General features: G+C 40.6%; 1 long non-coding RNA gene across 1 annotated transcript in view; it reads right to left on the bottom strand.

Moving 5' to 3' along the window:
• The window catches only part of LOC148223291 (uncharacterized), a 28,081-nt gene that overhangs the window by 6,464 nt on the left and 560 nt on the right, over window positions 1-21,057 (bottom strand). The gene's annotated exons all lie outside the window — the stretch shown is intronic.

Genomic DNA, 21,057 nt, shown 5'->3' with positions numbered 1-21,057 from the left:
TGAGAAAACTCCTTGATCTTGAAATGAAGGTTTGAATAGGCACTTTAGAATAAATCTAAAGAAATGAGCAATTACAGATTCTAGGCCACCCTTTCAACAAAAACCTCTTTTGCTTTCCATGTTTCTTATAATCTTCCTTTGGTCCAATCATTCATCTCAGCAAATTTTTCATTTTTCAAATTAGTAACCTTTAATAAACACACCCCTGTAATTTGCATTGATAATCCTTTTCCCTAGAAGAGTGGGTGTTGCTGCAGGAACATGTCCAGAAGTTGCTCTCCAACCAGTTACTACTCAAAAAAACACTGTGCCAGTAGCTATTATGACTCAATAATAGATTGAAATCTCTTGTTATGTGTTAATATGGGATAACAACTCCCTTAGAATTTCCATTAATAATGAAGCATCTTAACAAAATACAGACAGAAAAACAGCTGCTGTGAACTTGCAGTAGAAACTATTCCTGCAAGATCTCTGTATCACATTAGCACTCAAGACACTGAATTCCAATCTTCCAGACACCCAGGAAAAAAGATATCAGGCCCAATTCAACTGCTGACGTGTGAGAATGAGTAAATGCACTTTCAAGATAATGCAGTAACACAGATATACGGTGCCTTTGTGAATGTGGCAATGTTACAGTGTTAAATACTGCATTGTTCTGACTAGAAAGGGGTTAAGTTCACCAGAAATAAAAGCAGAAGAAGCCCCTTTGTGTGGTATGAAAGGAAAGGAGTTTGTTTTACCTGTGTAACAGCATCACTGTAACTGGTGGAGTCTTCTAATCTAAAAGAAGTAGTTTAATACTGGTAAGGTTTTTTTTGGAATACAAGCATAGATTTAGGGTTTGAATAAGCATCCTCTTATTCATACCCTACTTTATTTTATTGGGACCCTTATGTAGACTGAACATGGTTCTTTCTGTTAACATGCAACCATAAATGCTAAAATCCTCTAAGAAAACCTATTCATTCAAAACTTCTTTTGAGAGAATTGACAAAATATGATTCTTTAATTTTTAGAAAGCCTAAAGATCAAATTTTCTCTCTTATAAGCCAAATATTCATTTTCATGTTAGAAACTTCAAATCTAATTATTAGATCTATTGACTATTTCATTTCCACTGCCAAAAAGGAAGCTGATTCTATCTTGCTCTCAGAACTAGAAGTTGAGGTTTGGAGAGTTAATGTCACCTAGAGTAAGAGGACGATAGTCCTTTTGCTTTGTAAATGAGGTAGAGCATAAATTTCAACGTGTAACTCAAAAAACCTGTCCTCAACCAAATCATTTGCCACACAAGGACCACAAATCTAAGAAGACTGTTTGATCTTCATTTATACATGTCAATCAAGTACCTCATTTCTTCCTCCTTTTCTCCCAGTTGTGCACCTTTCCCCATTGCCCTACAGCAGTACATGGGTAAAATTAAACAAGGATACTCACTCTATTTTTTTCCATTTATTTTTAAATAAGTTATGATAAAAAGTTGTCAGTAATGTTTAGAGAGGTAGTGGGAGTAACATTTTCTTGCTGTGTTAGCTTGGGATTTTTTGTGCAAAACTTCCTCCAAAATGCCATTTAAAAATGTTTAAATACCAGTCAGTTACCTGATTACTTGAAAATGGCAACCACTGAACATGTTATCTTAAGTTAAACATCCAAGTTATTGCCATTGCTGATAGAGTCACAGAATAGTTACCACCAAATAATTAATTTTAGTGCAGGTTTTTTCCACAGCAACTGTGCAATTAACCTGTGTGTCTAGTGTTATTTCAAGATGGGTGTACTGTTCAGCTTGCCTGAGTTATGCAATACAGGTGTTCTGCATTTGATGAAACATCCTGTAACCTGAGATCATTGCTACTGAATGGCTGGAAAGGTATCCACTCAGCAAAGTGGCCAGGTGTTAGTGCTGTTCACTCTGGAAAGGTACAAAAGAGAAAAGAAAGTGTACATAGAGGGTGTGGTTAAATAAAAAAAAATACTGATAGCCTTGTATGAGTGGAACTAATCTGCTTTTCTGGATTTTCCTAAGGCTTTTGATACTGCCCCTCGCAGTATCCTTCCTGACAACTTGTCCAGCTGTGGGGTGAGTGGGTGTGCTGGGACAACATCTGGCTGAAGGGCAGGGCCCACAGGGTTGTAGTGAGTGGGGCTTCATCTGCCTGGCAGCATTCCTTGGGGTCCAGCCCTAGGGCCAGGCTTGCTCCCAGTTTGTGTCCGTGGTCTGGATGCAGGAGTTGAACACACCAGGTTTGCCTGGCACCACCAAACTGGGAGGTGCTGTGGACTGGCTTGAAGGACAAGAGGCCTTGCAGAGGGATCTGGATAGATTGGAGCATTAGGGTACCATTAGTGGGATGAGATTTATCGAGCACAAATGTTGGATCCTGCACCTGGGAGGGAGGAACACCGAGCACAAGTATAAATTGGTAGAAGCATGGCTGGAGAGCAGCAGGGATCTGGGGGTGCTGGGTGGCAGCAGCTCAGCAGAAGTCAGCAGTGTGCCCTGACAGCCCAGAGGTTAAATTCCATTCTGAGGTGCATCAAAAAGCATCCCCAGGTGGTCAAAAGAGGTCATCAACCCACTGTATTCAGCTTTGGTGCAGCCTCACTTTGCTCACTGTGGGCAGTTCTGGGCCCCACAATTTAAGAAGGATGTGAAAGTACTTGGATGTATCCAAAGAAGGGCAGAAATGCTGATGAAAAGGCTGGAAGGGATGTGCTACAGAAAGGAGGCCGAGTCTTTGGCTTTGTCTAGTGGAGAAAAGGAAGCTGAGCTGTGGCCTCCTTGGTCTTTACAGCTTCTTAAGAAGGGGATGTGAGAGGCAGGTGCTGATCTGTTCTCTTTGGTATGGAGTAATGGGACAGATGGGACAGGTTCAAAGCTGTCTAAAGGGAGAGAAACCCTTACCTGACACTGCAAAACATTTCTTTACTGGGAGGGTGCTCAAATACTGGAACAGGCTTTCTAAAGGATTGGTCAGTGCCTCAAACCTGTCAGTGTTTCAGAGGCATGTGGGACTTTCCCTAATAATACAGGCACTTTCCCTAACAGCAGGTTTAAACTTCTGGTCAGCCCTGAAAGTGGTCAGGCAGTTAGACTAGATGATCACTGTAGGTCCCTTCCAACTGAAATTATTCTATTCTATTCTATTCTATTCTATTCTATTCTATTCTATTCTATTCTATTTTATTAATCTCAACCCAAAAACCATCTGGTTTCCTTTCATGGGTTAGGCCAAGACACTGACTGGCCAGAGCCTTGTTTTCCTTATCTGTGAAAAGAGGATAAAATTCCTTTCTGCTATGCTTTGTAGATTGTGGCCAGTATAATATGCCCTCGTGGTAGAAGGTCAGTTGTGGTCAACTGAGGTTGCTTAAGTTCAGTTAATAAATAAATACAATACTGGGGGAAAGGGAGAGGAATATGGAAGAGAGAATAAAGGGGGGAAAAAAAAAAAAAGAAAGAAGGAAAATGGAACCCTATTGAAAAAATCAAAAGGACAAAGACTTTAGATGCCAAGGGAACATTAAGAAACACACACATGAAGAAAACACTAGGAAAAATATAGGGTGAAAAACTTAGAACAAGAGTGTCTAAAGGGCAGAAAAACAGTAGAGCTTAGAAAAACATTTACTTTATAAAAATATTTGATAACAGAAAAAAACAGTGGCTCTGTGATGAAACAATGAGCACTCTGTGGCACACCATCCTTTTTTCCCCACGCTGGAAAAACAAGTTTCCTTCCTCTGTAATTGGTTGCATTCCTCTGTGATACAGCCACAAATCTTGGACCCTTCTGAGATGAGAGCTCCACAGTGCAGAGACTCCCAGAGAGCTGAGTAGATGAACCCAAGGTATTTGCAGAGAAGGGCTACTAAAGGAAGTTGCCCCGAGGGCTAGTAACTTTAGCACTAATTAAAGTGTCTGTTAGCAGATTTGTGGTTCCAGTCTCCCACAGCATGTCCAGAGTTGACTTTCAGAGTTTATTTCTGTGTAGGTAGAGCAGCTAACACATCACTCCTGATCCCCTGGAGCAAAGACAATTACTTTCCTTCCTTTTCCCTCTCTATGGAAACTTCTAAAGTTGAATGGAGTCTAGGCTTCTGTTGGTGTTCTCTAATTGACCTGTAGCAGCCCAGGTACTACTAACAAACATCAGCCAGCCATGACTGAAGTGATTGGGGTTGACTTTCATTCTTAACCTTCGTGTTGATGTTGACTCAGCTCATTCACCCTTCCTCATGCATGGCAAGCTTCATGCTATGCTAAAAACAAGCATAAAACCAGGGAGATGCTACCAGTTCCCAAGGCAGGGAATGGCCACGGGCTGAGAGCTGTAGGAAGAGTGCTTAAAGATGGGAGAAATATCTTCCATGCCTGGCTGAGAATTATTTACAAGTTTGGCATTGAAATATCTCAATCTTAACAGGATCCTATTGATTTTGATAGAAACCTGATGGTTATCCAGAGAAGACAGGTTTAGGAATTTTTAGAGGGTTGTCTTTTGGTTTTTATTTTGGGGGGAAAGGGGAGGGAGGTGAAGCTTGTTATTTGGAGGGTGGAAGAGCAGGGGGCAAGAGGATGATTAAATAAAAAGAAGAATCTTGCTTTGCAGAAGAAAACCCTAGAGTATTTGCTAGTATTCCGCCTCCCATGATGCTGCATTATTTTCGGAAAATTACATTAATGTTTTCCAACATGACTTCTGCTTTTATTTTCTTACATCTCCTTTCACATATCCTATACCTCTGTGAATTCACAAGCATTTCTTGGTGCAACAGCTACACATGTGGGACACATACAAACCCTACTCATATGTTTTGGGTCAGAAAAGTGATCCAGTGAGACAGTGTCTGTAACAGGTTTCTTAAGGCAGAAGCCCAGTTTCAGAGTATAGAAGTTCAGCAAAAATTACTTTGTTTTATCCCTGGGCATGGCTAATCAATGGCCTGGGAGCAATGTCTGGGCCCTGACTTTTTTGCCAGGTCCTACAAGACTGTGAGATGGAGTGATCAGGCCAGCTGATTTAGAAATCCTGATATATGAGGTGGGGAAGGATGAACACTGGGTGTTGAAGGGTTTACCTAGTTTCTGCTGCACTGTGCAAATACATCAATATCTTGCTCCCTTTTACCAGTCTAAGGAGAAAAGTGACACCCAAGCATTAGGAAAGTGACTGTTCCCAATTTGTGCAAACAATTACTAGAAGCAGTCCCTAAAACTGGGATACTCATGCACAGCATGCATGTATTTTTCATACAGGGCAAATATATAAAGGAATTATTCCTTACCTGACCTAGGGAAATACCACTCCCACTCTGCACACAATTACATCTTTTATGTTCTGCATGAAAGAATATACTGCAAATGAATCTTAGTACAAAGTTTAAATAAAGAATTGCCAAGTAATAATTAACTCAGTCTGTCATTTATTATGATTAGGCACTAAGGTAAGGTCAGTTTCCTTTAATGCTTTTCAAAGAATGTACTCATTTTAGAACAGGTATGACCAGTTACACAGACTTCTCAAAAGACATAGTGTTCTCCTCCTGGCTGCTGATGCCCTGGGTATTCATTTTCATTGCCAGTTTTGATTTAATTATCAATATCACAGCCATGTTGACATGCTAAAAGCCCAGTCACACAGAAATGACCCAGCACTTTCACCTGTAAGCTCTCCTGTAAGGTTTAACTCAATGAAACACTTTTCAGAGCAGGACAAGCCATGCTGTTATGGCCCCAGTGTGAGGAGTCTCAGGGTACACTTTATTCCTAAACTCTGGTAATGTAGGAGGCTCTTTGGGCACAGGTGGTCAACCAGAAAACCAGTAAGACAAAATATCTTGCAGTGGAAATACTTTTTGTTCTAACTTCCTAGTCTGGATGGTGTTTTGAGAGCAAGCTGTACAGACTTACACATGCACAGTTCCACAAATCTGCTAACATTCCTCCATGTTAGTGGGCAGGATTTGTCTGGTGCTGAGATTCTGTTGTGGCACCCCAGTGCACTGCACATCACTTACTAATGAAGTCTTATTTTGAGATTTTTGGGTTAGAGATAATGATAATCTCACAAAGTTATTATTTACTGTTTATATTACAGTTGCACCTAGAAACCCCAAATGAAAGGACTCCATTTAATGAGGTATTTTGCAAACAATAATAAGAAGGAGTTCCTGCATCACAGATCTAACAGGGTTCTTATCAGACAGGATAAAAGCAATGGATGAAAGAGATGAACAAGGTGGGAGTGGATTGGAAAGGCTGTTTTACAGCTGTAAAGCAAACAGGCTTCACTACAGCTCACTGCTTGCCTAACTGATGGGAGTGGTTCCTGAGCATCACAGCAGAAAAAGGTTTTGAGGAGGGATTTAGAGGAGGATAAGGCATAAGGCTTTATGGATTTTGGCAAGGACTGGTTTCCACTGCAGCAGAGAAAAGATTTAATACTTTTGCTTATCACTGAAAGAAGCACAACTGCTTAAGAAGTTGCACTAGGTGACCATCCCTCACTTTAAAATTAATTAACTGCTATAACGTATGGTGAAAGATGATTTTTCTAATTGACTCAAGCCCATTTGACATCTATAAACTGGAAAACAGTTTTAATTTTCATCTCCTGTGAGTACATATAATTATATCCTCTCTTTGTTGTTTATCCTGAGGTTGATCATGTTCCAGCAGGGCTCAAGTCCAGAGAGCATAACTGTATGTTGAAAAGCAAATTGCACAATAACCATTGTCATAGAGACTTAAATGGAATATTATGAGATTTGTTATAATCTCGTATGGCTTTAGAGGATATTTTAAACAAAATAAAAACTGTTTTGTGAAATAGAAAATATGACCACATTTCACAAAAATCTCAAGCCTTTTCCATTGTGGGTTGAACAATATTGCTTCTTTCCCATTTACTTCTATGCTTTCATTGGATGCAACCAGTGTTAAATACAGTTATTTGGGAGTATGGAATAACGTTTTATTCCCAATGCTATCTGACTTCCATTACATTAAAATAAATATCTAAATTCAAATCAAGCTGCAAACCCTTTCTTGCCCTCCGTGCCCCACTCACACTGGCTGTGTGGGTCCCTGGATGCTGCTCTAGGTTTGGCTGTGCCTTCATTTGCTCCCCATCCCTGGCAGGAGCCTCTCTCTGCTGCCAGTCAGGAACTTTCACTCAGCCACTCACCCTTAACCACATACTTAAATCCAGACCAGATTTGTTGCTTCAGTTCCCTGCACTGGTGTAGCTCAGTGAATAATGAAGCATGATGCTGGTCAAGCTTTCAAGCAGGTGAGTAAAAAAATTTGTATGTAAATCTCTTCTCCCTTGCTCTTTAATTACATCTAATCTGTTTGTTTTGATTTCCCCCCCTCCTGTATTCCCTGCTGCTTAGCTTCTGTCCTCAATCTGCAAGGCATTTTTCAATTGATTAATGACTTACCCATACAATATGTCCCCATGCTAACTCCAGTCATTTTCTGCACCGTGGGCTCATGCCCTAAGTTTGGTCATTTCCTAACTTTCATGTGCTTACTAAGACAAATACAGATCCTTTGATGGACTAAAATAACCTGCTAAATCATCTCTAAATCACCCCTTGCTACCCAGTCAACCTCTCAAGCACCCCATTACTTTTGCTACACAGTTCCAACAATTAATTCTCCTGTTTTTTTCTAGGCCTCAGTCACACTCTTTTCACTGACACCTATAAAATCTTATTTCAGGAAACAGGAAAATTAACCACAATCTCTATTTATTTACATCTACATAAAATAAATCCTTGCTGGAATTGTTAAAGCACCTGGCACAGATTTAGAAACATAATTACAATATCATAGAATCAGTCAAAACACCAGCTGCTCTTTCTCTCCTGTATCTCTTCCATCAGCTACATATCATTCATTATTTAGTGAGAAGATTCAGTACAGATTAAAACTCATCCTAAACCATATCTATTATGCAATCATATCTTTACCTTGCTGCTATAGTTAAGCATCTCTTGGATAATCTTTGAAGAGAAGCTATGGGGAATAAGCAAACAAATAACTTCTCAAAACAAAGCATTAATGTTTTCTGTCATGTAGCTTGCATCACTGCACCCCTGGCACAATAAATTCTGCCACCTCTATTGCTCAGAAACTACTTTAAGGTAATTTTGAGAAATGCATTGAAGAAGTCTACTCTTCTCACCATGTTGAAAAGCAGAGAATTAATCATCCACATAAGATCTAAAATAATTCCTACTATATACTATTATCTGATAGATAGCAAAAAGGATTTCCAAAGGTCAACAGAGAGGTGGAATGCAGAATTAAATACTGATTAGTCAGGATAGCTCTGGTAGTTGAAACAAGAGCAAGTTAACCACCTAGTCCTGTAAATAATTACTGCTCATGTAAATTTAACACCTGTGAGTACAGCAAGGGAAGCATATATTCAGAAAAATGGCCCATGTCAACATACATGGATGAAAAAGAACTCAGCAGTGTTCTTCCATACAGTCTGGCAGCAATCAGCCTCTGCTCATGTACCATTTGGGAGTATAATGCAGCAGGTAGCCTTCGAGTTTCACCTAGAACACTTCCAGGCCAGCCAAGATATCCCTGCTGATCCAATCTGAATTTGTACCACATTTCGTTTTGTCTGGTATGTCTTCAGAAATGCAGGGAAGCCACACGATTTTAATTGTCAGTTAAATACACAGGAATGTGTATCCTGCACGTTCACTTTAGATGCTCTCCAGAGGATAGGAGGCTGGAAAAGAATGCCCAGGTTAACATTTGCACTGTCAGGATGGAAAACAGGCATGATGTGTTGTGTCAAAATGTATACCTGAAAAACCTGAGTGTAATCCAGAAACTGTAATAAATTAGCTACACTAAATTAGATTAATAAAGCCATTGTAGGTCATACTTAAAACCAGCTTTTTGTGAAATATTGGATACATCCCACTACACATGTTCTTACTGTTTCTTTTATCAGAAAAAAAGCTTATTCTGCAGTGGGATTAGTTATGGAACTTACTTGTAAAACACTTTCCAAATTATCTAACCATTCTCTGCATCAGCACAAAATTTTGCTCTATTTTCTTCCCCTTTGCTGGTGGAAAAGGCTATGCAAACATTTCTGACTAACATTAATAAATCCTTGAAACCTCGATTCAACTAGAGATTGGAGTGAGAAAGTCTGTCCAGGTCTGCAGCTGGACCATACACTCTGGGTCATCTCAAGAGACTGAGAAATTTCACTGATTGCTTGGCTGGCTGTTTTATTTTCCTCTACAATTTAGCCACATCCCTACAAAATCCAGGATTCCCCTCCACCCTTATTTTTTTTTAAGTCAGCTAAAAAACTAATAAATATCTGTCAGCAAGCAGTTCATCACACAGCAATGAGAAGCTTTGGTATATCAAAGGGTAAGAGATCATAGAACAGGCATTTGTCTAAAATGTAGCCAGATTTTCCAAAGAGCTCAAAGATAATTTTTTCAGGTGCTCAGGATCCACCTCCATAGGCAAATTTTCAGAAGTGCTCAAAGCCATGTGTGCCACAAGTCTTTAAGAACATGGTATGTTGATTTGGTTCTTTAGACAAAGCCAAGTTTTTGAAAACCCTGTCCCCTTTGAAATATTTTTGCTAACGGCTATTCCAGTATCCCTAAGTTATTATTTTGGATTCTATGCGTATCTGTACATCTCCACAAAAGAATCTTATTGTCAACCTGATATTTTGTTAAATGAAAAATAAACACATTTGCTTTAGAACATAACTCTTTCATTTTGTTATTTTTGAAACAGTTTCCTAGGCAGCCTTTGTATGAAATACGTCATCCTTGAGTTTTGGAAACTTTTTATCATAAAGACATATCATTTTTCCCTTGCAATAATTTATAAAGCATGCATTCTATTTTGTTCCTTCTACAGATATAGCTGTTCCTAAACTAATGCCCATTTTCCCCACTAAAGTATTGTGGCATTTATGTTTTAGTTAAATTATTCTGTTGGTGTATGGGGCACTACAACTATATTTCACAAAACCCTTAACTCTGAATAAAATATGGAAAAAGGCCTCAGAAAAGAGTGCTGACTGTTGTAGTTCTCAACAAGAAAATTCAAGAAGCTGGAAGAAAAACAGATTAGAACTTGAGAAAGGGTCAAGTGGAAGATGCTACACTTACACAGACGTGTTCAACTCAACAGAAAGAGAATGGGGAATATAATTTTTGGAGGAAGGGAATCTACCACAGTCTAGGCTGCACTCGAGTGTGCTGCCACGACCAAAAAAAAGAGAGACTGACATCACCCTTGGATGTGTGAAGCAGAGCACAGCCTGACAGACACATTAAATACCTGTTCTCAGTGTTTGTAAGACTCTAGCTGGAATACTGAGTTTATGGAACTGATACACCCACTGCAATGAATGTGGCATCTGGAAGTGACATAGAGGAGAGCAAGAAGAGGCAGGGGTCTTCAAAAGACTGCAAGAACTACGGGTTTTTAGCCAGAAAAGTTCCAATAAATGTGTGCTACACTTGCTGTTGCAGAAAGGACAGGTATCCATTTATCAGCGACACATCCATCTGGGAACAGCACAATTCCCTGGTGATAATCAAGTCTGCCAGAACTCTGAGACACAGCAACACATTTCAGGGAAGGAACCAGTAGGTGACCTTATTATCCAGTGCCAGTGGAGATTAAAAAGAGGAGGTTTGCACTGGTGAGATGGAGCAGGAAAAGGCTCAGCTCCTGTTCAGCTGTAGGAATGCAGAGAAAACAGAGGAGCACTGAGCAGGAATGGCAGTTTGGTGACAGTCTGTTGTACACCAGGCTCTGAAAGCAAATCCTCTTAGAAGATGTCACCAAGGGCATCTTATGTCAATATCATGACAGGAAAGAAGAGTATTCCCTGTAGGAAATTCCACTCTCCACACCAATAATGCAGAAAGACTGCACAGTGTGACAACCATGGTCATGTAATGTCAAGTATTTTATTAGAAACTTATCAACATTTTACGAAATTACTCTCATAATTATAAGACTGAATTTGAAGTGTTTTAACACAAGCATTTTATGTATGCTTTGTTAAGATGTTACTGCAAAGACTTTTTTTCCCCCAGGTTTAACATTTAAACGAATTGTCAGTGAAATGGAAAGAAAGAGGGAAGGTAACTTGACAACATCCTGCTGACCCAAAACTGAAGAAGTCTATTCTACCTTTCAAAGCTCATGAGACGATTTTTGACTGCTGTTTCTGCTCAAACATAAAATGATTCCTAGGAGACTCTCAAATACAAGATTATTTTCTGGCTGTGTGCAAAGGAAAAAATATTTCAATGACAAAGTGGAGCATCCATACAGGTCACTGAGAAAGGCTGGGGAACGTGTGGGTTTGAGGGCTTTTGAGACCCACCTGGGCAAACCTTCCACAACATGGTCTGCTTTCATTCTCTGTGATGGAGGCCAGACCAGGAACCTCCTGGGATCCCTCCCCACTCTTGTCCTGATCCTATGAATTCACCTTTCCTCGAGGTTACCAGCTTTGGAGGTGACTTTTCTTCTAACTACAAAAGAAACCCATCTGCAAGAGAATGCTTGATGGGTCAGTGGGTACCACGAGGGCCCTGTCTGGGGTGAGAATTTTGGGAATAACCATCTCTGCACACAAGAGTGTCCAGGCACAGACACTTGTGTGGACACAGGGCAGTGACCAGAGGCTGCCTTCAAGCTTGGAGTCTCTCCACAGCCACAGCATCCATGGTGCAGATAGACTTCAATGGAAGATTAAAAGAAATACTTGTGTATTGCTTGGCTCAGAACACCCAGGAAGGAGAGGAGCTATCCTGAATTGCCTGTGGGAATTTATGACTAGGAGCAATGGGGGTAAAGTCAGGTAAAGAAAAACAGTTTGAACATCAGTAAAATTTCCTAACTGTGAGTGTTATTAGACTGGAATAATCTCCCCTAAGGGAAGCAATAAAACCAACATCATTTGCATCTTTGCAAACTAGACCAGACAAAGCACTGGGAAACATACTGTGGGGAATAATCCTGTAAAATGATTGCACTAATTTTTCTCATCTATTCTTTCTTCATAGGATTGCTTCATACATAGAATGTGCCATATTCTTTTTCCTGCTACTTTATTCCCTTTCCTGTGGGTTGAGTAAAAAACCCTGAAGGAAATTATACCATTCTAACCAAAAAGTAACATATTAAGACAATTTGCATTTTTATTAAAAAAAGACATATTTTATCTTTAAAATATAACCAGTGATAGACACAAGAGCATAATCTCTAGGATAATGACACACTTCAGTACACTAGGCAATTAGGTTTGCCTTTAATTATTTATAGTTTGACATGCTGCTCATACAAATACTCTGTGTAACAGGAGGAAGTCAGTTTGACCTTAATTATTGCCTGTAAATAATTCCTGAATTGTAACTAAGTAGTGCCTTTTAAAATGTAATTATTATAATACCAGAGTTACAGAGCTCATTGATTTATAATTACTTAATTGTTTCTACCCATTAAACCACAGCTGTGATAGGTTCATCTTGCCTACATGCACTGGCCTGGAAACTGAGGAGTTATGGCCAAGAACTTGGACTAATGTTATCTCCCACAGTGAAATGGCTGAACAATCATTCCAGTCTGGTCAAGGTTAGTCGAGGTCATCAGATGGCTGAGAGATCGTGGGCAATGAGCTGGGCACTTCAGTACACATCCTTCAGAATAACAATGAGGGCAGAAGGAAATACAAAATATCCGTATCTCCAGGGTGCTGAGCTCTCACCAGGTAAATCAGACAAAAAACTAATTCTTTGTGACTGATTTTACATTTTTGGGCTCATAATGCATAGTGAGCTATTGGGCACGCTGCTAACTGTGCTGCTGGGAAACAGGAAACCCAAAAATTAAGTCTTTTTTTTTCTCCACCTATCAACTCAGGTTATCTGGGTGTTTGCACATTTCTGTGGAAGGGAGAGACTCATTTTGCTTCTCATGACATGCACTTTAGCCCTGTAAGGGCACTTCACAGAGAGAGTTCAACCCACAGTGCTGTGATTCAACCCCAGCCAGGCACTAAACCCCTCACAGCTGCTGAGTCCTGTGCTATCAGCAGCGTTTCCAGCACAAATCCAAACTTAACCCCGTGCTGGATACCATGAAGAAAATTAACTCTATCCCAGCCAAACCCACACACACAATCCTCTTGTCTTTAGTACATTTAATTCTTTGTGTACCACTGTCTGGTAATTACCATTTAAACCACTCTGTTGCATTACATGTGTTTCTCTGAGAGGAAAAAAAAAAATTAATAATGAAGCATTTTAAAGTAATCAGCATGACACACTTCCACTTGCATTGTAAACCTCATCCCCCAGAGGAATGGAAATGCCAACACGTTTCTCAGATGTCAGTTCTGAGAAAGTAAAGATCCACATTCTACCAAAAAGGTCTACTATATTTTGCTCAAAATTGAGTGGTATTTAGAAATAGCCTGTGTAGATTTTAAAAGCATTAAAATTTTGATTTAGTTCAAGTAAGCCTTGGTTCAAATCTTTTGCTGTCTTATGGTACAGTCAAAACCAGCAGCTAAGATTAGTGTGTGAATTCTGTGTGCTATAGGAGTAGACCCTAGAAGGAGTGTTAGAAGTGTGATCTGACCACTCAAATAACCATTCACAAAGCAAGAATAGGAGATTATGTATGTGTCTCAGTATTAATACATTCTTAATGCATTTCTTAGAAATGCAATGCATATTGAAAGCCTGAGAAAACCTATTCTGTGTTAAAGAGCACAGAACACAAAAGTTCAGAACCACTAAAGAAGTTCCTTCTATGAATTTCTTTGGAGTATGCCCAAGACCCTGAAGCTGAGAATGAAGATTTTTGTGCAAGCTGCAGAGATACTTTAGGGATTAAAGCAATTAACCCTTTAAGAATGTGTTCCAGTCTCAGGCTTTTCTAGTCTGTACAGTGTGCAGGAAAAAAAAAAATACCAGCATGGTTCATCTCAATTTCTGCATGCCTAAAAAAAGGAATATTAATCATGTAGGTTCACCAGTCAGGTTACATCTAAATTCCCCATGGTAAATGAGACTAAAGAAATGCAAACTATTTTAGTGCTGTACAATCCAGATGTAGTGATAATGCCTTAGTTGTTATTACATTCCACAGCAATTAGGGAATTGTGGAAGAATCCTAAATCTATAGGAAGAAAATCAGATTGCCTCAAAGTGTGGTCCTGTCCCATCATGTGACTGAAAGTGTAGGATTAAAGGAATCACTATCTCAGTGTTTCTTGTGCGCTTTTTAGTTGATAATTGAAGGCAGTCTTTTTTTCAACTGTCAGTTATGCAATTACAACACAGGTTCTTGCCCTCCTGTTCCCTTCCCAGTCATCCAGGCTTTGCAGCCAAGCCCTGCTCTCAGTTCTACCTGCAGAGACCTATTCCTGTCAGTCTGCCTGTGATAGACCAACAATAGGAAAAGAATAACTTGCTTAAATGTTAGAGCCATCCATTCCCAAGTGTTGAGTCCTTGAAAATGTGATAAGTTTCTCTTATCTATTCTGCTTTTTCAGATACAGCGTGTGGAAGCAGCATACATTCAGAAGCCCTGTGGTTTGAGTACAGGCACAGAGATACCTCAAAAACCACAATCAGAGATTACTCCTTGATACTAAAAAACAACCAAAACCCCAATACACCAACACACAGGGACTGTAAGCACTCAAATAAAACTTTCCAGGTCCACGGTAAACCCTTATACTGGGATAAGGTAAATGAATAAAACCACCCCCAACTATTCCTAATTGAAGTCATTGGTTAATTCATTCCATGATTTTTTTCCCCCTGGTAAACTAAAGGGACATAGCAGTGGGGCATTCTCCAGTTCTGGTATCTATCCCTGCTCCAATATTTAATGTATTTCTAGGAAAGCCTTTGTGCTTCTCCATCACCCTGCCTGACAAGGAGAAAACCCATCTTCACTCCATGTAGGCACACAGGTGTAACATCCTGCACCATCTGTACTAACTGCTGATGTGGAAAAACCACAAATGTATCGAAACTGTCCCCTGATGATGGTCAGGCACATCCTTAAGGAGCACTCTTCCCTAGGAGGGAATCAGGCAGAGGGAACAGCTGAAGGGATGTCCACAAGTGCAGCCAGAACAGCCAGTAAGACCACGTCACACAGTTCTAAGCTTGTACATCACATGTCCTAAAGAGACCTGCTCTTTCAAATTCACCTGCACAGGCTTGCTCTCTTCTCCTCCAGTACTGCATGAACTCACCCAAGTTCTCAAAAGCATTACCTATGTAGAAAAACAACCTGCACACAAGAAGTTACTAAGAAAACAATTTGAATTATAATAGTACCAACAAGGTAGGGCTTTCGTTTTTTTAAGCTTTTGTGTACATTAAAAAAGGACAGCTTCTACAGGAAAAAAAAGAGTGTGATCAAAGAATAAGATTAACCTTGATAATTGACAGTCTTACTTGAGGACTCCTAAAACCAAAGAAATAGAGACAGCTCCCTCCATGTCTCACTTTATCCTCTCAGATGGGAGGTTCTGTGGGTATAATGCCCTTTTCACACAGAGCCTGTTAGTACACAGTCTAACACACTTTTTACCCTCTTCTAATTGAGATCTGTAAGTAGTGAAATACAGATTTAAGTATACCTCTTTCCACCCACAGCCCTTTTCTGTCAGCTTGAGGGAGCACCAAGAACTGTCAAAACAGACACCTTGGATTAGCACAGAAGCCATACGTGCTGACATGTGTAATGTAAGCAGATTGTCCCACTTTTCCACCCACTGAATTCTTGTTGCTAATCTAATTAATACCCTCTGATTATTTCAGATGGTCACTTGGCAAGTGACAGCAAAGATAAAAGGCTGAGGCATGTTGTGACATGTACCTGGGTTTTATCTGCCCCATTTCCAACACACTTTTCATTTTGTGTTTCTCTCCTCCTCTATCACCCTTGTTACTGCTGGCCTCTTGCAAACACGGCACCTCTGCTTCCCAGGTTTTGGGAGCATTGAGACAATGCTGGTTGAGTTGGAAAGCAAATACATCCTTTTGTGTTCCCTACGTTTTTCAGTTTATCACCTCTGTTCTCCTATGTGTCCCCTCCCTTTTTTGCATCCCTTTTCACCTCACCAATACTGCCTGGTCCTCATTTTGCCTGCAGGCTTCTCATGCAGCCCTTGCAAACCCAGGCACCACCCGCTGGCACAGTGCTGGACTGGAGGTGAGGAATCCGTGGAGCAGGAGGACAGCCCTCACCTCATCCTGGACATCCTGCAGGATGAGTACTGGAAGATACAAGGGGGAAAGCAAACCAAGAGGATGCAGGTGTGGTACAAGGTACAATATTTGCTCGTTATATGTTTGGCCATATTTATGCATTCCAGGAGCAAATAGGAGGCACTGAAGGGGCAGGATGGTGGCTCCTTTGCCAAGCACAAAGAGGATATGTTCTTATGTTTTCCCCTCCTCATTATCCTATTCCTTCATCTCAGACTGAGGCTAAACAAAACATGAACAGCTACGGTAAAACAAGAAGGGAAACTACCGGACTTTTTAGAGCGCGATTATTTGGATTTTTTTTATTCACCATTGACATATTTTCAGTAATAAGATGCACATATACACATACAAAAGAGGTCTCTTTCCAAGAGGAATGATATAGCAAAACTCTGATTGTAATTCAAGAATTGAAGCTAAGTAGTATGCACATCTCACAGAAGAGGCTCTTTTGTGACATTCTGTTACAAGGGAAACAAGAAAAGCTGCACAGACACAAAAGCAAACGAGAGCATCTCTGCAGGATGGATCAGTTCACGGAAAACTGAGGGTGCACCAAAGGGGGTCAGTGGATCAGAGTACTTTGAATGCAAACGTGGTGGCTGTCAACCTTTTATATCCACTGTTCTTGCACTCCTTACAAGTGACTCATCTGCATTCAGAAAGAACTGCCCACATCACTAACACTGTTCTTATAAAACATCCGATTCAAATTCCATTTTACTCGGCTGGAAAATAAATAAGGAAACTGTGGAGACATCCCAAAAAGTTAAGCGTCCACTAAATGAGTGCAGAGTTTTGTATTTTTTAAACCTGAATTTCCCATGGCAAGAAAACAGACATAGTATGACTAATAAGGTTTGTATGAAAACATAGCCCTTGTATGATAAAAAGTTCTCTCTATATTTAAAGAGGAATAGTACAGCTGTGTATTTTATTTTATGCAAACTCTACTAGAGTAGAGCAGAATTCCTTAACAAAAAGGCTCAAGAGTTAAACTGCACAAAGCCCAATATTTCACAAAGGCCCCGTTATGTTGGAACAATTTAACATGCTTCTGGCAATAAATACAATAATTGCATTCAGAAAAATAAAGACAGGGGCCCCTGAATTCTTCATCAGCATAGGTCTTTTACCAGCTCAAAACAATTCCCTCGTTATTTGCTCCATCCCATTTTCTCTTTCGGAAAGCACTAGAGGGCATCATCCCCTACCCAATCCTGCCTGCAGACCAGGTCAGATCTGCCATACCCTGCTCTCCCTCCACGAGCTGTGCTGCTCTCTGTAGGAGTTCCTTCTGCAGAGCTCTGGAGACTCGGATTCCCGTTGTTCCCACAGCCCTGGCAGAGGAGATGCTGCAGGGGCACAATGAAAATGCTCTACTTCGGGTTACAGCAGAGAGGAGAATTCTTAAAAATGGCACTGCTCAACAGAACAGACCTGTCCATCAACTTCCTTCACTTCTTTGTGGGAGAATTTGTAAAAATACTCACATGACTTTTCCAAACTGCCCTGGCCATTTGGAAAGACAAAGTGCTGAGTAGAATATGTAGCTTTATAAGACCCAGGGCAGGAATCATCTCCCACAGATTCACCACGGATATGTCTACGGTGCAGTACTCCTAACACAAACCAGCTCCCATTTTTCCACAAAGCCTCTTCCAGTGAACACAAGAGTTGAAAGATCTGGGTGTTGCATGAACTAAAAACATAGGGGAGAAGGTCCATCAGCCCCATTCTTTACTTATCCTTTTCTCTCTTACATTCTGTGCTTCCTAAAAAGTCCTGCAGGGTATCATCTCCACAGCTTTGAATTTTTAACCATAAGCACAACCCCCACTGTCCCAGAATCCTTAATAACATCACTACTTGGACAGCTTTCCTGGTGGTACAGCATGCACGTACAGCCTGGGATTTAGGGAGATTCTGATCCCCTGACTCTCACTGCAGACAGTGCTACACACACTCACAAACCCTCACCAGGGTGAAACCCAGGTCCAGGCTGCCCCCATTACCACCCCATGTCTCAGTCCCACAGCCTGGGTGTGGTGTGGGTGTGACAGGGCCATGGGACCCAGGTTCCCCTGTCTGCACAGGGATGGCACAGGAGCACCTGCTGCTCAGCTCAGTGCAGGGCAGAAGAGTTTTTGTCAGTGTGAGACCTCACTGCTGGCATTTTCCAAATTAATACCTTCTGTGAGTGGAAAGCTGTAATATCTTGAGAGAGGTCTTCATCCATCAAAGGACTTGGAAGGAAGATCCCCTTTTTTTCAGGAAATTATGGAGTTCAGAGAGGCTGTGGACTAGTGACACATTGGCATATGGAATGCAAAATACACCTGTCTCACCAGGGTCTTCCAAGAGCAGCTTTGGACCACCTCCAAAGCCTGGAGCAGCACAAAAAGCACCTGAATTTCCAGTGTTGGAAACACCTGCTATACAAGAAGCAGGCCCATGGGTCATAAAGAGTTTGTTGCATTTTGATTTTCACCTGGGATTTTCCCTTCAAAGGGTGGGTACGTGGAGCTGTTCTATCCATGCTGACTCCCAAGCACATACTTCAGTTTAGAGAGAATAAATGAGCAGTAGGGGAATAAAACCCCTGCCCTGCCATGAGCCACAACGGGCAAGAGAGCAGCTTTATCAAGTTGTTTACCAAAATAGATCGAATGTTGGAAGTACAAGAGGAGCTGGAGGGGACAATGATGTCCATCACTAAAATTGTGGAGGAGCAGTACTGTAAAAGGCAAGTAAGGTATGTAGGGATGAAAAGAAGAATGGGGAAACATTGGAACTACATCCCAAGCAAAGAGGCAAAACATTCAGACTGAGGCACAAATTATCTCATCAGCTTCATTGTCCAAAGGTTGGAAAAGATAACGCTTTTGTGTTAGAAAAAATCAATAATCTGCACTCAGGTGGGAGTTGCTCACAGTTTTGGGTCTCATAAACTTCAAACGTGGCTAAATACCTCTGTGAACATTTCATGTAACTTTCTGGGGTGAAAATTACCAATGTATTCATGGAACATCAAGGAAAAAAGACACGTTAGAGTAAAAACCTATTGTTTTTTCTGTATGTACTGAGAGGCAAAGGTTTCTGTGGACTGGAAAGAGTGGCTCCCACCTTTCTGTGTACACACAATGGGAGGACACTTGGTGAGCATTATTCACTAAAGCAGCCTCAGTCATTCTAACAGAAACCCACCCATTCCCAGATCTATACTGCTTACTCACAAGCCAGCATTCAGATATGCAAATAACAGCATATTGTTATCAGCAGTTTGTCCAATAATATTTCCTTTGTTTCATCAAAAAGGCGTATCAGTTTTGTGCAGTTGGCTGTGAATATGCAAAGAGGAATTTGAAAAAGCAAGACCAGCCAGAACAGCAGCCTCTGCCAGTCTGATTGCAGGCATGGCTGATGTCAGACCATGCCTCAGAAGGTTGGGGTGCTGATGACTTGTTGATGTGTTTGACATTATGCAGCTATCTCCGAGCAGGTATTTTCACAGCAAGTGTTGTTTCCATAGATGTTTCCCTATTACTCATGAGCTGGAAGTTACAAGGGGAAAATTTTGAAAACAAGATAAAAGCTCAAGGGGACAGAGAAGAAGAGTGAGAAAGTTTGTCTCAACCCTCACGTTACTTAGTCCAAAACACAGAAATGTGAAATACCATGTCCTTGGTCACAGGCCTGTTAAAAAATCAGAAATACTGGACACATCTTCTTAGCTACAGTAATAGAACCATTGAATGGCTTCAAATGTCATCTAGACCAACCCCCTGCAATGAACAGGGAAAAGTAATTTGTTTATATTCATGTATACATAATCAGCTGCAGCCCTTGAAAAGAAGTTAAAACATATTCAAAAAAGAGGAGAGAATTTGAAGTAATAGATCTAACTAAATTATCCTGAAATAATCCGGCTAGTTTATCTTCTTTGGGTTTTTTCCCCCTGTCTTTCTTCTGGAGATTTGCAAGACAATTTTTAGAGCCTAATTAACTTTTTGCATGAAGATGAAGTCCTTTCATTTTGGAGAAGCAATCACGTTTAATCTGCAGACACTAGCCATTATAACAAATCTGTCTGTCCACTGTAACAGCAGGATTATGAAAAAAATAAATGGAAAGTGACATTCACATTAGCCTGAGAGTGTTTCTGGCAGTCATCAACTGGCTTTTCGAGTTACAATGACTTTAACCCATCATCACTTTTTCATTACAAGTGCCTGAGCTGTGGAGGAGGTTAGGCTGCCAAGTGGCTTTTTCAGGCATTTATTACGGCAGTAATGTTTGTGTTTGAAATGATCAAGCCCCTTGTGAGTGAATTGCTGTCTCAAACACGGAGTTTCACGCTGTCAGCTGTGTGGGGTGGTTTTAGAGTCAATGTATTTCAGGCACAGAGCAGAGCAGAGGCGATTGCAAACAGAGGGATGATGAACACATTTTGGGCTGCACACCCAAAGAACTTCGTTCCAGGAACGAAGGTGCTGGGAAAAATGTCCTCACAAGGGACTTTGCATAAAACAAAAATGTGTGTGTCTGGATGAGAAGGCAACTGAGCAAGAATACCAGTGCAGTGAAATGTCTAAGAAAGGGGGCAGGGGGTGAATGGAGGAAGGTGGACGGGGGAAGAATAAGTTCTCTGTAGATAAAAGGATTAAGAACTATGGAAAATATTTCCATAACCATGCCAAAGAAAAAGAGATACATTGT

Source organism: Sturnus vulgaris, chromosome 6 (assembly GCF_052056855.1).
Source record: "Sturnus vulgaris isolate bStuVul1 chromosome 6, bStuVul1.hap1, whole genome shotgun sequence".
Taxonomy (NCBI): domain Eukaryota; kingdom Metazoa; phylum Chordata; class Aves; order Passeriformes; family Sturnidae; genus Sturnus; species Sturnus vulgaris.
Note: the sequence above shows the minus strand (reverse complement) of the source record. Positions and strands in the feature narration are given on the sequence as shown.